The following is an 18541-nucleotide window of genomic DNA, read 5'->3' as shown; positions in this document are numbered from 1 at the left end:
GCTCTGTCGTGATGATAGCAACAGTAGACGACTGCGCACTTGTGCATTATTGTCCCAGCTCGTCTAAAAGTTGTACTACCACCTTCCTATGTTTTGCAGCTAAGCTTGTCTCAGACATTATGATTGTAATGGCCACGGGGCAGGCATTGCAAAATTATTAATGTTATGGCCTCGTTCTGTATACGGGGCTAAAGGTCATATTTTAGTTCTTTGATGTAATGGAAGACCATTCCAGTACTGATTGCGTGGAGCCCTGTCACTCACTGATCAGACTGACTGGCAGTAGGAAGATACGAAAATGAAAACCAAGTTTTAAATCTCACATTTAAGAAATCGTTCACGCAGGGGTATCGTACAAACGTACCGTCGTTTGACCATTAAACGGACCCCCGTACGGACGACATAGTAATAATCGTCTCGGGTGTAGATACACAACACAATGAGTTGAAAAAAATCCTCAGGTTCGCATGGAATTGCAGTTCGGTTTTACGAAGAGTGTTCTATAGCATAGGCCATTACTTAGCTTGTATTTATCGAGAATCTCTCGCTCAGGGCAAAGTCCCAACCACTGAAAAATAGCGCGGGTGACTTTTTTATCTTTGTATGTAAGAAGGGTAAAAGAAAGCACCCACAGAATTACAGACCAACATCCATAACACCAGTTTGCTGCAAATTCTAAAACGTATTCTAAGTTCGAGTTTAATAAATTTTCTTGAGACTGAATAATGTCAGTCCACGAATCAGCATGGCACTAGAAAGCATCACTCGTGCTAAACTCATCTTGCCTTTTTGTCACATGGTATACTGGGAACAATGGATGAAAGGGAACAGGCAGAGCACATATTTCTAGATTTCTGGAAAGCATTTGACACGGCACCCCCACTGCAGACTGTGGACAAAGGTACGAGCGTATGGTGTAACTTCCTATGTGAGTAGCTAGAAGACATTTTGATTAATAGAACCCAGTACGGTGTCCTAGACGTTGAATGTCCATCAGAACAAGGGTATCGGCAGGTATTCCCTAGGTAATTGCTATAGCACCGCTATTATTTCCTATATTCTGTAAGGTGGCAATATTTTTACCTCCGTACGTGTAATATTATACCAGTTCGTCTACATATTTTATCTGATATGAGACCGCAATTTACGATGGGTGACAAGATGATTGATCTTGCCTTTGTTTGATACTGCGTAGCACCAGTGCTAACATTTTCTCTGTTTCTGCAACCCTGGTAATTAATTTGGCCTAAATTCTGGCAGCAGGTAGCGGTGACCGCCACGCATTCTATGAAAGTGGTGATCAGCAGAAGAGAGGTTAGAAAGAAACGCTGCGTCGTGTTCAACCGAGAAGGATGTTTTACTGCTCCGAAGAGAATAGAGAGAAAGCAGTGCTTTACAGCCCTCCGGGCGGCCTCCCAATGGCGAGGCCGATGAGCTGTTGCGAGACTTACTGCTGCCAGTAGAAAAAAATCGGCGAAAAGAGCCAGGTGCTGGAAGCCGGGGATGGAGAGCGGTAGCCTCCTACAAGACGAGGAGACATTGCTTTGGTACGAAGGAATGCACGGCGTTGAGAGGATGGACGTGTGTGGAGCCTTTGCACATCTTGTCATGGGAGGCAGCAAGCCACGTTTCCGCCAAAACGCAGAGACGTGAATATGATGGCAGAGTCCTTAGTCGTAGGAGGAGTTTTACAGTGTTCCAGAACATTGTTCCGTACGGCTTCCTGTAAACTGCAGGTGATAAGCTGGCAGCATCAAGACATGTCGTGAGATGTGGTGCTTTTGTAACGGGTGCAGGGATTGATTACAGGGAGCACACACGCAGATGCCTCGAGCCTTGCTCCAAACAGTGCACGGCGTGCAAGTGGACTCCCCTGTTGGTGTCGGGAGAGGACACATCAGGCGGGGCACGACAAAGAGACTTCGCGGACAAGACCGTCAGTGAAGAATCTGACTGTCTGAATTTGCAAAGTGTCAATTCCACCATTAGGAGCTAGTTAAGTCGTCTCTCTGTATGCAGAGTGGCGATTCTTTGTTTCTCTGTGAAGTCTGAGGCATTATGAAGTGCTTCTTTTCAAACGAATACTTGAGTTGAGTTTCTGTTGCTGACTTATGAGCACACAGAAATCTAGACTCGCGTTCTGTGTCGTAATGAAGTAATTTCCGGTCTAGGAGTTCGCGGACGGTATATTACGTCCGTCGAGTAGACAAAATTTATACAGGGTGACAATCATTGAACTATATCAAATAAAACGGTTATAGCTTCTGAACGGATTGCGTTAGGACCATCAAACTGCACGGTTGGAGGTGGGGATGATTGGAATTATTATGTGCATGATGGTTTGGTTTAGCAACGAAGCCCACTTTCATTCATCTGGGTGCGTCAGTACCCAAAATTGGGGCATTTGGGGGACTGAAAATCGGCATTTCGCGATCGAGAAGTCTCTTCATCGTCAACGGTCAACGAGTGACCGTGCGGTGAGCGATATTCGTTGATAGCAGTTAATTACCAAACGGTACGTGAAGGTTTTGGAAGATGACTTCATCCCCATTGTCCGAAGTTAGCCTGGTTTCGACAATATGTGGTTCATTCAAGACAGAGCTCGACCTCATCGAAGCAGGGGAGTGTCTGATGTCCTGGAGGAGCGCCTTAGGCGCCGCATTCTGGCTCTGGGGTACCCAGAGGCCACTGGCATAGGCCTCGATTGGCCGCCATATCTACGGATCTGAACATATGTAACAGATTTTTGTGAGGCTCTATGAAAGACAAGGTGTACAGCAATAACCCCAAAACCATTGCTGAACGGGAAAAAGTGATTCAGGAGGCCATCAACAGCATCGATGTTCCAACGCTTCAGCGGGTCTTGCAAAATTTTGCTATTCGTCCGCTCCCCAGCATCGACAATTATGGCAGGCATGTCGAACATGTCATAGCCCTAATCCGAATATGTGTAGTGACGTTTACACCCTGAAGAAAGTGTGTGCACGCTGCAGTTTGAAACTAATTTACGTCTTTTTTTTCATATAGCTCAATAACTGCCACCTTGCAGATATGCAACGGACATCCTCTGCACGGCGACGAACTTCACACAGCAGATCATCGCTGCAGTACAATTCCTCAGAAGCACTGTAATCGGTGATATACGCATCACGGCACAACAGATAGCAGAAAAAAATCACAGTAAATGTAGTGAGTCCCATCTGCTTGTTCTCGGAGCTCAGTGTTTCATGGGGCTAATCAGTAACAGCCAACTTAGTCTACGTGTCTAATAAACGGGAGCGCGCCCGCATCTCGTGGTCGTGCGGTAGCGTTCTCGCTTCCCACGCCCGGGTTCCCGGGTTCGATTCCCGGCGGGGTCAGGGATTTTCTCTGCCTCGTGATGGCTGGGTGTTGTGTGATGTCCTTAGGTTAGTTAGGTTTAAATTGTTCTAAGTTCTAGGGGACTGATGACCATAGATGTTAAGTCCCATAGTCCTCGGAGCCATTTGATTTGATTTAAACGGGGGCGTGATTTTGAGGAAATTCGCAGCCGTTCTCCCAGAGTCACAGCTAGAGTAAGAGTAGGATTCAACATCCTGTATTGATTTTACACATTTTTTTCATTTTTCTCATATTTGAATGTAACTAACCTTATGTTATCTTGTTGTATCGTTCTGTTATCCTTTTAACTGCTATACAAGTGTTAACGCGCGAGCCTTTGTACCTGTCCCTAAGTGGTCTGAACATATTTACGTGCACTACCAGTCCTTCTATCTGGTGCTCTGTACGTGTCTACGCGAAGACAATCTGAGATTACCAGGAAGGACTGGTGGCGGGCGTAAACACTTTCAGAGCCCACAGGGACTGGTACAAAGGCGCGCGCGTTAACACGTCCAGAGCAGTTAAAGGGTTAGGATATGTGTTCAAATTTATCGCTTTCGTAATTAAGCTAGACCAGAATATGCTTGTTGCCAATGATGAACTGATTTAATTCATTCTTAGTCGTCATATTTTCACTGCGGACACTACTTTAGGCAACGATACGTACACAGGCCGTATGTACACTATAGCATCTGACGGTTTGCAATACCTAAATGATCTTCCAGGCAGGGTGGGTAGCAATATGTGGCTGTTTGCTGGCGATACTGTCGTTTACGGGAAGGTGTAATAGTTGACTGACTGCAGGAGGATACAAGACGACCTAGGCATAATTTCTGGTTGACGTGATGAATGTCAGCTAGCTTTAAAAGTAGAAAAATGTAAGTAAATGCGGACCAGCAGAAGAAACAAATCTGTAATATCTAGGCTACACCATGTACCTCACAGCACGTGACCCAGAAGGTCTTACGAGTGCAAGCAGCCGTCTCTGGGAGGAAGCGAATAACTGTTTGTAGTGTTCCACTTGAAGCAGTCACGTCATTTAAATATTTCGGCGTAAGGTTTCAAAGCGATGTGAAATGTAGGGTGCATCTGAGGATTGTGGTAGGGAAGGTGAAAGGCTGACCGCGGTTTAATTGGAGAATTTTAGGAAAGTGTGGTTCAACTGTAAAGAAGACCGCATATAGGACACTAGTGCTTGCTATTCTTGGGTACTGTTCAATTATTTGTGATGCGTACCAATTTGGATTAGAGAAAGACACCGAAGCAATTCAGAGGTGGGCTACAAGGTTGGTTACCGGTAGGGTCTAACAATAAACAACAGTTACAGACATGCTTCAGGAACCCAAATGAGAATCCCTGGAGCGAAGGCAACCTTCTTTTTGTGCAACAATACTGAGAAAATATATAGAAACGGTATTTGAAGCCGACTACAGAATGATTCTAATGTCTGCACGTCACAGGGGATAGGAAAAATAATGTGAACACCTGTACCTACTTCGGAATGGTCTATTAGTAAGGGGATGGACCCCATCCGCACGTATTAAATCTGCGGTTCTTCTTTAAATGCTGACACATGTGGTATTTTATGCCACCTTTCGATCATAACTTCTAACTCCTGTAGTCTCGAGGGAGGTGGAGATCTGCTCCGGAGTCTGCACTCCAACACCGCCTACAAGAGTTCGATAATGTTCGTCCAGGGACTGTACTGACCAGGGAAAACGCTGCACGTCAGTTGCATGATACTCATACTAAGATTGTATGTCTTGGCTGTGTGAATGGGGTTCGAGTCGTCCCTCGGGCATGGGTGTGTGTTGTCCTTAGTGTAAGTTAGATTCGTCGTCGTCGGCTGATACTCGTTCCGAGTTTTCATTTCTCTCCTGAGATTTCCCTTGTCACGGTTCAGGCGTGGAAGTGTCGTTGATGGCTTAGCAATCCAATCCTAACGTGGAACAGGCGGCCACAGACATTACAGCTGATGGAAGGAGGAGGACGTGGCTGAGCCTGGAGGAGTTTACGTCTCCGGCGTTTGTCATCCTCCATTCTTCGACGTTCCAGCTCAAAGTTTTGAAGAGCATTTGAGGTAACTGAGCGCCAGCGACTTCGGTCTTCTGCTATTGTGGACCAGTTACTCAGATCGATGTTCAAGTTTTTCAGATTTTTCTTGTACTGATCCTTATAACGTTTGAGAGGGGCCCCTCATGGCCTTTTACCTGTGCTCACTTCGCTGTACAGCATTTGGCGTGGACGTCTGTCATTTTTCATCCGCTGGACATGTCCGACCCATCTGAGTTGATGCCCAATGATAAGAGCTTCCATGCTATACATTTTTGCTTTCTCAAGAACAGCCGTGTCGGATATGAAGTCATCCCATTTCAGGTTCATGATATATCTTAGCTTCTGTTGGTTGAAGCGTTCTAGTTTCTTCAGATCACAGCGATATAACGTCCAGGTTTCGCAACCATATAGCAGGGTAGAAATGACTACAGCTTTGTACACCATCAGTTTGGTGTACAGTGTTAGGTCTTTATTCAGGAAGACACGCTTTGTAAGACGTCCAAATGCTACATGGGCAGCACGTAATCTATTCTCCACATCTTTTCCAGATGAGCAGTTAGATTACAGTATGCCTCCCAGGTAGAGGAAATGGTCCACTTGTTCCAAGGGTGTGTCATAAATGAATATGCTGAAGTCAGGAACGGAGGAGCCAGGAGTTGGCTGCGCCATCACCTTTGTCTTTGGAATATTGATGGAGAAACCAAATCGTTCGTACGCCCTGAAGGAATCAACTGACAGCTGCAAATCTGCAGGTGAATGAGCTGGAGAAGCATTGTCATCAGCATACTGCAGCTCTGTCACACGAGTGGTACTGGTGAACCATTATGAATGGAGTCTGGACAGGTTGAATAATCCTCCATCAATCCTGTCCTTTAGTTCTATTCTTTCATTGTTTACGGTTGTCTCGTAAAGCATAGCTGCCAGATACAACGCAAATAATGTTGGTGCAAGAACGCATCCTTGTTTAAGCCCACTTGTTATTGGGAATTCACCAGTAGTTTCATTCTGGCAGAGGGCCTGTCCAGTCATATCATCGTGGAGAGCTTCAATCAGGTCAATAAAATGTTCAGGGCAGCCGAAGCGTTTTAAGACCATCCACATGGCTTCTCTGGGAACTGTATCAAAGGCCTTTTCTAGATCGTAGAAAACAAATAGTAAAGGCTTTTGCTGTTCTCTGCACTGCTCCTGTAGTTGTCGTGCAGAGAAAATCATGTCAATTGTTCCTCTTGAAGGTCGAAACCCGTATTGAGACTCAGGTAGTGTGTCTGGAGGTGATTTAAAAGGATTCTTGCAAAAATTTTGCCAGTGACAGAGAGTAGAGATAAAGTAAGTTAGATTAAGTAATGCGTAATCCTAGGGACCGATGACCTCAGCGGTTTGGTCCCATAGTCCTTATCATAAATTTCCAAAATTGTGTGAACGGGTGAATTATCGTCCTGAAATATTGCAACATTGTTGTGGAATAACATTTGAATCATGGGGAGCACCTTATAACCTTAAATGTTCGCATAAACGTTGACTGTAACACAGCATTTGAAAGTAATGATGGGACCTGCAGAATACCATGATATGGCTGCACATACCATCACATCCACCTCCATGGCTAATCGTTGGCATCAAGCAATCAAGATTGTAGGCTTCTTTTGGCGTTCTCCAAACGTAAACCCGACCCGATGCCGGAAATAACGAAAACGTTGACTTGTCAGACCATATGGAGTGTTTCCACTGATCAGCCGTCCAGGATGTATGCTCCTGACACCATGTTTTAAGCTTCTTTGTGTTGGTTGTCGTCAGTAATGTTGTGGGTATAGCAGCTCATCTATGGATATTCGCTTTATGGAGTTCTCCGCGAACAGTGTCAATAGATACGGGGTCTCGAAGATGGCTATTGAGCTCTGCAGCCACTTTAGCCGCCGTAGTTTTGTGTTGTTTTTACACAATTCGTGATAGCGTACTACGATCTCGGTCATTCAGTTTAGATTTGTGCCTACTATAACGTTTACGCGATGATGTCTTTCCATGTGAGACCTGAGTTTCTCCTGGCGTATACAACTTTCAAATAACTTCCGGGAATTCAGCCAGGTAACACTTTCAGCGACCGGATTGGTTGGACGGTGCCTCATGGACCCAAGCTGACTGGGAGTACAACTCCGTTACTGCCCGGCATTTGGCAAAGTTTGAACGTTTTCATCGCGCGGAGTCGGATGTTATATCTCGACGTTCTGTGATAAATCTCACAGAGAAATCTTTTGACGACGCAACCTTATCCGTGTAAGGGAAAGGATTAAATTTTGCACCCACTCCGAAGAATTTGCCGGTAGTTGATTTTATTAGTTCAATTGAACAGGCAGTTTGCAAACTACCTCCTGACGCTGCAGAGGAAGTTAGGAGGGAGGCATGCCGTGTTTTGACTAGGGCTCGTCCACCCAAGAGTAATGTAACAGCAGCAGAGAGGGCTGCTTTACGCTCTCTCAAGGTTGATCCCAGTATTGTTATTTTACCTGCTGACAAGGTCAATGCCACCGTTGTTTTAAATAAACATGATTATGTACAAAAGATGCAACGTTTACTATCTGATTCAACGTATCGCAGAATCGATGCTGACCCCACGAAAAGTGTTGAGAGAAAGACCAACAGCCTCCTGAAGAAAAGTGGTTTGTCGCAGGACACAATCAAGAGGCTTAACACCTATAGTGCGGTTCCCACTAGGTTATATGGCCTTCCAAAGGTTCATAAGGAAGGGGTTCCTTTCCGTCCTATAGTGAGTAACATCGGCGCCCCGACATATCGTGTATCCAAGCATCTTGCATCTCTGTTGAGTCCACAAGTAGGACGGTGTGAACATCATATCAGGAACTCAGCTGATTTTTTACGTCGTTTGGAGGGACTGAGGCTGAATGACTCTGATATTTTAGTGAGTTTCGATGTGGTCTCTCTCTTCACTCGTGTTCCTCTGTCTGATTCGTTGCGGTTAATTGAAGCCAGGTTTGGTGCTGATTTAACTAATCTCTTTAGGCATGTGTTGACATACACTTATTTTTTATTTAATGACCAGAATTACGAGCAGACAGATGGAGTTGCGATGGGTAGTCCGTTGTCTCCTGTGATCGCAAATTTGTTTATGGAAGACTTCGAGGAACGTGCATTGGAGTCGGCGCCTTTAAAACCCACCTGTTTCTATAGATACGTTGACGATACCTTCGTTGTTTGGCCTCACGGTAGGGAGAATTTGAATGTCTTTCTAGAACATCTGAACTCGATCCACCCGAACATTCGTTTTACGATGGAGGTGGAAAAGGATGGTTGCCTTCCCTTTCTCGACGTGTTGGTTAGGAGGAAGGATGATGGATCATTGGGACATGCAGTCTACAGGAAACGTACTCACACCGACTTGTACTTACAAGCTAATAGTTGTCACCATTCGGCTCAGCGTGAAGGGGTACTTCGTACCTTGGTACACAGGGCACATATCGTTTCTGACGCTGAGACTTTGCCAGCTGAGCTGTCCCATCTTGAAGTTACATTTCGTCAAAATGGTTACAGTGATAGACAGATTGAACGTGCGTTGCGCTATCGACCAACTGTACATCAGGTGATTGATGATAATTCTGAGTCAACACCTAAGTCTACAGCCTTCTTGCCTTACGTAGGAAACACGTCCAATAAGATCGGTCGTATTTTACGGAAATACGATGTGAAATGTGTTTTCCGACCTCCATCTAAAATTAGAGCACTTTTGAGTTCCGTTAAGGATGATCTTGGACTGCGTAAGGCGTGTGTATATCGTGTCCCTTGTAGCTGCGGCACGGCATATATTGGTCAAACTATCAGGACCGTGGAGGACAGATGTACTGAGCATAAACGGCACACACGATTACAGCAGCCAAATAGATCTGCTATTGCCGAACATTGCTTGGATACTGGTCACTCCATGTTATATAATAACACCGAGATATTGGCATGCACGTCCAGCTATTGGGACAGTGTGATTCGGGAGGTAGTTGAGATTAAATTAGCGAGCAACCTTGTTAACAGGGATGGAGGTTTCTGTTTAAACTCTGTTTGGAATCCGGTTCCCTCCCTTGTCAAGAAACAGAGGGACAGACTCAATGCTACCTCACCTGCGAATTCATAGTCTCACTATCGATAGCTCTGACTTTGGCCATCTTTGGTGGCACTAGTGTTCAGTGTGTGTGTGTTATCTTTCCTGCTTGGGTCCGAGAACCGAGGTATTAAATTTGCATGTACGTCGCCTGTCCGTTGCAGTTTGCCTTGAAAATGGCGGGGTGTTCTCCCGCCGAAATATCGGCGGTCGCTGAAAGTGTTACCTGGCTGAATTCCCGGAAGTTATTTGAAAGTTGTATACGCCAGGAAAAACTCAGGTCTCACATTGTTTACCTCTACGGGGAGGAAATGTATCGGTGTTTACGTAAGTTGGATAAACTTCGTAGCTGTCGAGTTAGACTGCAATGTGCTTTGTCGTTTTTATTGAGGTGTCGTGATGAAAATCATGTCCCAACATTTGCTAAGGTTGTGCACCATATTAATTCTCCTGCCGCCAACCGAATTAAGCAACGTGCTGGCTTGGCTCTTGTTCGCGAAAGGATTCGTTTTACTCGTGGACGTTTGGATTCTGTTTCCAAAGAAATGTATCGTTTTCATTTAATGGTTGCATCTGAAGTGTCTGATTTCACTTGGGATTGGTTGGACGGTGCCTCATGGACCCAAGCTGACTGGGAGTACAACTCCGTTACTGCCCGGCATTTGGCAAAGTTTGAACGTTTTCATCGCGCGGAGTCGGATGTTATATCTCGACGTTCTGTGATAAATCTCACAGAGAAATCTTTTGACGACGCAACCTTATCCGTGCTAGGGAAAGGATTAAATTTTGCACCCACTCCGAAGAATTTGCCGGTAGTTGATTTTATTAGTTCAATTGAACAGGCAGTTTGCAAACTTCCTCCTGACGCTGCAGAGGAAGTTAGGAGGGAGGCATGCCGTGTTTTGACTAGGGCTCGTCCACCCAAGAGTAATGTAACAGCAGCAGAGAGGGCTGCTTTACGCTCTCTCAAGGTTGATCCCAGTATTGTTATTTTACCTGCTGACAAGGTCAATGCCACCGTTGTTTTAAATAAACATGATTATGTATAAAAGATGCAACGTTTACTATCTGATTCAACGTATCGCAGAATCGATGCTGACCCCACGAAAAGTGTTGAGAGAAAGACCAACAGCCTCCTGAAGAAAAGTGGTTTGTCGCAGGACACAATCAAGAGGCTTAACACCTATAGTGCGGTTCCCCCTAGGTTATATGGCCTTCCAAAGGTTCATAAGGAAGGGGTTCCTTTCCGTCCTATAGTGAGTAACATCGGCGCCCCGACATATCGTGTATCCAAGCATCTTGCATCTCTGTTGAGTCCACAAGTAGGACGGTGTGAACATCATATCAGGAACTCAGCTGATTTTTGACGTCGTTTGGAGGGACTGAGGCTGAATGACTCTGATATTTTAGTGAGTTTCGATGTGGTCTCTCTCTTCACTCGTGTTCCTCTGTCTGATTCGTTGCGGTTAATTGAAGCCAGGTTTGGTGCTGATTTAACTAATCTCTTTAGGCATGTGTTGACATACACTTATTTTTTATTTAATGACCAGTATTACGAGCAGACAGATGGAGTTGCGATGGGTAGTCCGTTGTCTCCTGTGATCGCAAATTTGTTTATGGAAGACTTCGAGGAACGTGCATTGGAGTCGGCGCCTTTAAAACCCGCCTGTTTCTATAGATACGTTGACGATACCTTCGTTGTTTGGCCTCACGGTAGGGAGAATTTGAATGTCTTTCTAGAACATCTGAACTCGATCCACCCGAACATTCGTTTTACGATGGAGGTGGAAAAGGATGGTTGCCTTCCCTTTCTCGACGTGTTGGTTAGAAGGAAGGATGATGGATCATTGGGACATGCAGTCTACAGGAAACGTACTCACACCGACTTGTACTTACAAGCTAATAGTTGTCACCATTCGGCTCAGCGTGAAGGGGTACTTCGTACCTTGGTACACAGGGCACATATCGTTTCTGACGCTGAGACTTTGCCAGCTGAGCTGTCCCATCTTGAAGTTACATTTCGTCAAAATGGTTACAGTGATAGACAGATTGAACGTGCGTTGCGCTATCGACCAACTGTACATCAGGTGATTGATGATAATTCTGAGTCAACACCTAAGTCTACAGCCTTCTTGCCTTACGTAGGAAACACGTCCAATAAGATCGGTCGTATTTTACGGAAATACGATGTGAAATGTGTTTTCCGACCTCCATCTAAAATTAGAACACTTTTGAGTTCCGTTAAGGATGATCTTGGACTGCGTAAGGCGGGTGTATATCGTGTCCCTTGTAGCTGCGGCATGGCATATATTGGTCAAACTATCAGGACCGTGGAGGACAGATGTACTGAGCATAAACGGCACACACGATTACAGCAGCCAAATAGATCTGCTATTGCCGAACATTGCTTGGATACTGGTCACTCCATGTTATATAATAACACCGAGATATTGGCATGCACGTCCAGCTATTGGGACAGTGTGATTCGGGAGGCAGTTGAGATTAAATTAGCGAGCAACCTTGTTAACAGGGATGGAGGTTTCTGTTTAAACTCTGTTTGGAATCCGGCTCTCTCCCTTGTCAAGAAACACAGGGACAGACTCAATGCTACCTCACCTGCGAATTCATAGTCTCACTATCGATAGCTCTGACTTTGGCCATCTTTGGTGGCACTAGTGTTCAGTGTGTGTGTGTTATCTTTCCTGCTTGGGTCCGAGAACCGAGGTATTAAATTTGCATGTACGTCGCCTGTCCGTTGCAGTTTGCCTTGAAAATGGCGGGGTGTTCTCCCGCCGACATATCGGCGGTCGCTGAAAGTGTTACCTGGCTGAATTCCTGGAAGTTATTTGAATGTCTTTCCATGTTTCGTGCAGGCTGGTCATGACTGTTGAAACTGTTGCTCTTGAAACATTCAGTAAGTTGACTGTTTTGGTTACTGATGCTGCAGTATAGGGCCCCCACAGCCGGTCCTCTTTGGAACTCTGTTGCGTCTTTTATGGCACGTCGACCTCGGGCTCTGAATGCAGATACGAAGTGTGCACTGCTGGTAAACAACCTGCACTGATGCCTAGTCCGTACTGGACACGCACAGTCCAACGTGACATGGGCCTTACTTCCTTCGTTTACCGTCAAAGACAACCATCCCATTGATACCACTGTTCACATTATTTTGCTAGCCACTGTACATTTCGCGTAACGGCCATGAAGATGAAGATAAGATACCTGAACACAGGACTCATGAGGAGACATGTTGATAGCCGTCTTTCCTCGTTCTATGTGCAAGTGGAACAGGAAAGGAAATGACTAATAACGGTACAGGGTCCCGTCTGCACGCACCGTAAGGTGGCTTGCGGGGTATGAATGTACACTACTGGCCATTAAAATTGGTACACCACGAAGATGACGTGATAGCGACGCGAAATTTAACCGACAGGATGAAGATGCTGTGATATGCAAATGATTAGCTTTTCAAAGCACTCACACAAGGTCGGCGCCGGTTGCGACACCTACAATGTGCTGACATGAGGAAAGTTTCCAACCGATTTATCATACACAAACAGCAGTTGACAGGCGTTGCCTGGTGGAACGTTGTTGTGATACCTCGTGTAAGGAGGAGAAATGCATACCATCACGTTTCCGGTTTTGATAAAGGTTGGATTGTAGCCTATCGCGTTGGTCGAGATCCAATGACTGTTAGCAGAATATGGAATAGGTGGGTTCAGGAGGGTAATACGGAACGCCGTGCTGGATTCCAACGGCCTCGTATCACTAGCAGTCGAGATGACAGGCATCTTATCCGCATGGTTGTAACGGATCGTGCAGCCACGTCTCGATCCATAAATTAACAGATGTGGACGTTTGCAAGACATCAACCGTCTGCACGAACAGTTCGACGACGTTTGCAGCAGCGTGGACTATCAGCTCGGAGACCATAGCTGCGGTTACCCTTGACGCTGTATCACAGACAGGAGCGCCTGCGATGGCGTACTCAACGACGAACCCGGGTGCACGAATGGCAAAACGTCTTTTTTTCGGATGAATCCAGGTTCTGTTTACAGCAACATGATGGTCGCATCCATGTCTGGCGACATCGCGGTAAACACACATTGGAGGCGTGTATTCGTCATCGCCATACTGGCGTATCACCCGGCGTGATGGTTTGGGGAGCCATTGGCTACACGTCTCGATCACCTTTTGTTCGCGTTGACGGCACTTTGAACAGTGGACGTTACATTCCAGATGTGTTACGACCCGTGGCTCTACCCTTCATTCGATCCCTGCGAAACCCTACATTTCAGCAGGATAATGCACGACCGCATGTTGCAGGTCCTGTGCGGGCCTTTCTGGATACAGAAAATGTTCGACTGCTGCCCCGGTCAGCACATTCTCCATATCTGTCACCAACTTAAAACGTCTGGTCAATGGTGGCCGAGCAACTGGCTCGTCACAATACGCCAGTCACTACTGTTGATGAACTGTGGTCTCGTGTTGAAGCTGCATGGGCAGCTGTACCTGTACACGCCATCAAAGGTCTGTTTCACTCAATGCCCAGGCGTATCAAGGCCACCGGCCAGAGTGGCCGAGCGGTTCTAGGTGCTACAGTCTGGAACCGCGCGACCGCTACGGTCGCAGGTTCGAATCCTGTCTCGGGCGTGCACGTGTGTGATGTCCTTAGATTAGTAAGGTTTCAGTAGTTCTAAGTTCTAAGGGTGTGATGACCTCAGAAGTTGAGTCCCATAGTGCTCAGAGCCATTCGAACCATTTGTATCAAGGCCGTTATTACGGCCAGAGGTGTTTGTTCTGGGTACTGATTCCTCGGGATCTATGCACCCATATTGCGTGAAAATGTAATCACATGTCAGTTCTAGTATAATATATTTGTCCAATGAATTCCCGTTTATCATCTGGATTTCTTCATGGCGTAGCAATTTTAATGGCCAGTAGTGTAGTTGTTGATGTGCAGGAGTCCTTAAGGGTTAGAGAAGTGTATTATTGAAAGTGTATTTTCATTATGTTATCACTAGTATTTTGATCTGAAAATAATTTTTAAACTGACGCCAATCTCCATAAAGCACCCAGCCCGAAATGCACTCCACGTACACCATGCGCTACGATTGTACCGTATAAATATTAGCGGCCGTGCCGTGTCCCGTCGCGCTCTGTGAACAGTTGGCCGAAGTTGCATATTCTGCCGTGTCCCCCCGCCCCTGTAGCGAATGCGCCGGCCGATGTCGCAGAGGGGATAGTGGCAGATAAACCGCCGGCAGGCGTCGCTTATCAGATGGGCATAAATTCGCCGCGGCCAGTCGCCCTAATTGCCAGAGGCTGCAGCCTGCGCCACGCCACGCAACCGCCGCCGCTTTATCGGCCACACCGAGTAATGTTGCAGACGTGAGGGACCAACAGGGGCCGCCACCGCGGCAGTCACCCGCCAGCTTTGTTCCGTGTTAGTTGTCCGGCAGGCGCTGTTTACACAGTAAATTCTATACGAGCTCGCAAACTTCGAGGATCGCTACAGTGCAATCCGATCTTCGTATTTTCATTATGAACATCTTGTAACTTGAAATTTCCTTTCAGACTATGACTGTATGTCAGAACTGCACTCGAACCCAGAACGTTCCCTTCTGCAAACAGTGCTTTTGCCTACTATACCGTGCAGGCACAAACTTCCCATCCTCAAACGTGCCAATATCTCCACTACTTTCCAAACTCTCGTGCAGTCTCTGCTGGAATAGCGCACATGAAAGGACGAGCTGGACGTCGTGACTGGATATTTTTGAATCCTGCCTTGTCATTAACTGTGGGATGTGTAGGAAACCTGCTTTCTCGGATCGCTAGACGAACAATTCAAGCAAATCGTATTGGTTCAAATGGCTCTGAGCACTATGGGACTTAACTTCTGAGGTCATCAGTCCCCTATAACTGAGAACTACTTAAACCTAACCAACCTAAGGACATCACACACATCCACGCCCGAGGCAGGATTCGAACCTGCGACCGTAGCGGTCGCGTGGTTCCAGACTGTAGCGCCTAGAACCGCTCGGCCACCTAGGCCGTCCCAAATCGTATTAATGAGTTTTGTTATACTACAGTAAATGATAATACTTAACTTGACAATTACGTAGAAGGTGTCGCAAGCAAGGGTGACATGCAAAATAATGTTCTTCAGTACAACAAGGTTGAGCTACATAGAATGTACGAGGAAAGCAATGAGTTTTGACCCTCATATTTACACTCATGCTCATAAATTAAGGATAATTGCGGAATGTGGTGCCACGCAACTTGGCAGTACAGAAAACTGGCGCTAGTAGCATGGTACATAGGGAACACACACGAAACAGATCTGTAAGTCAACGATATTGGTGATAAATAGCGAGAACCGTTCCATAACACATATGCTACAAAACGGCACTGTTTGCTGTGCATGTACCCCGACATCAATATGGAATATGATCACCATGCACACGTACACAGGCCGCACAATGGGTTGGCATACTCTGGATGAGGTGGACGAGCAGCTCCTGAGGTGTAGCCTCCCATTCTTGTTCCAGTGCCTGTCGGAGCTCCTGAAGTGTCGTAGGGGTTTGAAGACGTGGAGCGATACGTCGACCTAGAGCATCCTAGACGTGCTCGATGGGGTTTAGGTCTGGAAAACAGGCAGGCATCTCCATTCAGCTGATATCTTCTGTTTCAAGGTGCTCCTCCACGACGGCAGCTCGTTGGGGCCGTGAGTTATCATCCATCAGGAGGAAGGTGGGACCCACTGCACCCCTGAAAAGGCAGACATAATGGTGCAAAATGACGTCCCGATACACCTGACGTGTTACAGTTCCTCTGTCAAAGACATGCAGGGGTGTACGTGCACCAATCATAATCCCACCCCACACCATCAAACTACGACATCCATACAGGTCCCTTTCAAGGACATTAAGGGGATGGTATCTGGTTCCTGGTTCACGCCAGATGCAAACCCGGTGAGAATCACTGTTCACACTGTACATCTACATCTACATCTATACTCCGCGAGCCACCTTACGGTGTGTGGCGGAGGGTACTTATTGTACCACTATCTGATCCCCCCTTCCCTGTTCCATTCACGAATTGTGCGTGGGAAGAACGACTGCTTGTAAGTCTCCGTATTTGCTCTAATTTCTCGGATCTTTTCGTTGTGATCATTACGCGAGATATATGTGGGCGGTAGTAATATGTTGCCCATCTCTTCCCGGAATGTGCTCTCTCGTAATTTCGATAATAAACCTCTCCGTATTGCGTAACGCCTTTCTTGAAGTGTCCGCCACTGGAGCTTGTTCAGCATCTCCGTAACGCTCTCGCGCTGACTAAATGTCCCCATGACGAATCGCGCTGCTTTTCGCTGGACTCGTCCGTGAACATAACCAGGGACCACTGTTCCAATGACCATGTACAGTGTTCTTGACACCAGGCTTTACAGGCTCTCCTGTGACCAGGAATCAGTGGAATGCACCTTGCAGGTCTCCGAGAAAATAAATCATGTCTGTTCAGTCGTCTGTAAACTGTGTGTCTGGAGACAACTGTTCTAGTGATTGCGGCAAGGTCCTGAGCAAGGCTACCTGCAGTACTCCGTGGCCGTCTGCGGGTACTGATGGTGAGATATCTTTCTTCTTGTGGTGTTGTATACTGTGGACGTCCCGTACTGTAGCGCCTGGACACGTTTCCTATCTGCTGGAGTTGTTGCCATAATTTTGAGTTCACACTTTGTGGCACACGGAGGGCCCGTGCTACGACCTGCTGTATTTGACCCGCCTCCAGTCGCCCTAGTATTCTACCTCCCATAACGTCATCAATATGTGTTATTTCAGAAAATTTCAACACACAGTCACCATTAGCACGTCAGAAAACGTCTGCACACTTACTCACTGCACCGTACTGTGACATACACCTATACCCCTCTGCGTATGTAGACTGCTGCCAGCGCAACCGTGCGACGACCGCAGGTCAAATGCACCGCATGGTCATACCCCGAGGTGACTTAAACCGGCAAACCGCCCACCAGAGTGTTGTTTCACCGTGTATCAGCATTATCCTTAATTTACGAGCATGAGTGTGCTTTGAGTAAAGTGCGAGCTCAGTTTGCGGAACTGTAGGATCTTTTCCAATGCAATATGATAATACTGCGACCCAAGCACGGACTGCAGTCTCGGCACAAATGAGACCCCTACCATGTTCACAGTGCTAACATCTACAGAGGGAGGGTTTCCACGAAGTACCATCGTACCGGCAACAAGTGAATACCGGACCGCAGGCATGCACTGTCATTCAACTTCTTTCGATAAAGTTACTCCCGCCAGCCACTGTGCCAGGAGAGTTCTTAGGGATTGGTACTGGAAACATTTTGTTGTTATTTTCCTGGAGACATCGTATTTGAAAGAGTGTACATTCGCAGGTATGCCCTGAGCGCATCAGTGCAGTTGCCAGTCTCCAAGCTGCTGCAGAACTGGGCCACGGTTAGTCGGGCGCGACGCTTATGTTCTCTTCCTATAGAGGTCGCTGGTGTCGCGTTGTCGTGTTGGAGAGGGGTCGGCCAGCATGCAATTTGCTGACGTCTTCTTCAAAGCCCTCTTTGCTCTCTCATTCCCGACTGGCGTGCCGGTGCTTGACTTCACACTGTAACAGATAGCTCAGTTGGTAAGAGCATCGACTGTGAAATGCTCGGTTCTCGGTTTTAGTCCTGATCCGGTCATGGTTTCAATCTATCAGGTTAGTCGGTTGGTAGATTTCGAGGAGCGGACCAAACGGGGAGGTCATCACTTCTATTGTATTATGGAAGGAAGGGATGAAAGTCGGCCATGCCATTTCAAAGGAGCCAGCCAGGCATTTCCCTGAAGCAATTCATTGAAATCACGGAAAACCTAAGTCAGGATGGCGGGACGCGGGCTTCAACTCTCATCCTCCCGAATCGGAGTCCAGTGTGCTAATGCTGGCACACCTCTCTCGGTTCTGTCAGGAAGACAGCGCATACTGTACTGCAGAGCGATTCAGTCCCCT

The sequence above is a fragment of the Schistocerca piceifrons genome, chromosome 5, assembly GCF_021461385.2.
Source record: "Schistocerca piceifrons isolate TAMUIC-IGC-003096 chromosome 5, iqSchPice1.1, whole genome shotgun sequence".
In the NCBI taxonomy this organism is placed as follows: Eukaryota; Metazoa; Arthropoda; class Insecta; order Orthoptera; family Acrididae; genus Schistocerca; species Schistocerca piceifrons.
The sequence above is the reverse complement of the archived record's forward strand: the minus strand, read 5'-3'. Positions refer to the sequence as shown.